We start from the raw sequence: 2,153 nt of genomic DNA, 5'->3' as shown, positions 1-2,153 counted from the left end.
ATGCCACACTTGCCTGAGACCTATCCGTATATACCTGATTGGGAAAGGTATCCAGTGTCTCCTGCAAATGCACCCCTGGTGGTAAGGTAAGTTTGTGGTTACAGTTCATCTCTGGTTACAGTCATGTATGGCATGGTAAGATACAGTTATGTACAGTAGTGTGAGATACATGACAGTATTGGTATTTATGGTGATTACAGCAATTATTAATCGTCTCACAGACCTCAATTATTTTTATGCGATGAATTGATCGAGGATTGAAACCAGGTTAGTGCGCCAGATCTTAACCCCTCGACCACCAGGGAACAGTTACGATACATGTCGATATACTTATATATATTTATATATGACCCTGAATATCAACGGCTACCTACCTAGACCTCGTGTTGCAACGGTAGTGTGTCTAACTTTGAGTGAGAGAAATTGTTCCACAGTGGCACCCATCTCATCTTTTGTTCACTTTTAAACACTAGAAACTGAGACAGGGGAATAAATAGAGAAACCAAAGCACAGGGTTATCGACAAGAGGAAGAGAGAAGGGGAAAAATACTGTCCCCACCCAGAACGAATGCAGAAACCCCTCTGCTGCGCTCGGGGTGACCACCCACAGCCTGGATGCACTAACGTCCCAACAGCTCATTGACTGTCGGAGTGGGACTGTGCGGTGCTTCAGAGGACAGCTCGAAAAAGCAAAGTCACTGATTCCGTCTCATGTGCTCCTCCAATCAAGAAGAGCAACACACTAAAAATGCTCCAATAATGGTTACACCTTATCTTCAGATTTGTTAAACAGTTGGCTCGTTGGTCTAGGGGTATGATTCTTCTTTCGGGGTTGATACTTGAAATTTGCGAGAGGTCCCGGGTTCAAATCCTGGACGAGCCCTCAATTTACCCAAGAATTTTGAAATTGCATCGAACTTTTGCAAAGAAGGTCTTGCATTTCTTCAACACTTTTCAGGAACTCATGACGCCCCGAAGCGCTTTATAGCCATTGAGTTATGTTTGAAGTGTTGAAGTGTTGTATTGTGGGGAAAGATGTGCCAAAATCACCCCTCATGAACTGCAACTCTTTGCGAAGGAGTTCGGTGCAAATAATCAGGTGCCTCAGGGACTTGTACCTGCGTTCAAGCTTGAAACAGTAACTGGGCTTCCATCTCATGGGAGCAGTGTGTAGCGGTTAGTGAGTAGGTGACCAGGTTGATGTGCGCCGCTTTCAATCTTTGAAATTTCACCAATCAAATAAACGGTGAATCCAACTGTCCCTGTAAGCGACGGATTGAAGGGATCGCTGCTCCAAACAGAGCTGGAAAACGCACATTGCAGGAATAGGGTCCGCAACATTAAAGGTCAAAGTTATTAAGCAGGCAATAATTAAACATACACTTAACAGTATTTACAGCCAAACCATGTGAATGTTAGCCGAAGAACTCAAACACGTTACAGTTCCCAGCTCGGTGTACAAATTGATCAAACATTAATCGGATTCTAAACTATCTGTTCCAAATGGCACATTTTATATCTTTTCCTTAGCCCTGCTACGTGACAATTTAAACTTTTAATAGTATTACCGAACACAAGTGCCCAACTTCTGATGGAAGGTCATTAACCTGAAACGTTAACTCTGTTTCTCTCTCCACAGATGCTGCCTGACCTGCTCAGTGTTTCCAGCATTTACTCTTTTTATTCTCCAAACTTATAATCAGAATATCACTTCGCTTGTCATCTAACTACACTCCTTCCTGATATGTAGCCTTGTCCTACAAACCAGGCTCCTTTCGGATGATTCAGGCATTCATTGGAATTATAACTTCTTAATGATAACAATTATGTGAAGTATGTAACGAGGTAATACTTGCCACCAGAGCGCGCGACTGTTGGAGTCCTAATGGTCACCTGCCCACACGAACAGGGCCAGTATAAAAGGTTGGCTGCCATGTAGTTCAGGCACACTGCAGTTGTAATAAAGAAGACTAAGATCACACTAAATTTAGCTCACAGAACTCAGCCTCGGGGAGTCCTTCTATGCACAACAATTGGCGACGAGTAACAGAATTCGAATTTTCACGCAACCATGGCTGCTGTTGGAATATTAGAGAGATCCAAAGAGGATGATGATTGGGAAGCCTTCGTCGAGCAGCTCGACCTGTACTTTG

The sequence above is a fragment of the Pristiophorus japonicus genome, chromosome 33 (assembly GCF_044704955.1).
Source record: "Pristiophorus japonicus isolate sPriJap1 chromosome 33, sPriJap1.hap1, whole genome shotgun sequence".
Lineage (NCBI taxonomy): Eukaryota > Metazoa > Chordata > Chondrichthyes > Pristiophoridae > Pristiophorus > Pristiophorus japonicus.
The sequence above is the reverse complement of the archived record's forward strand: the minus strand, read 5'-3'. Positions refer to the sequence as shown.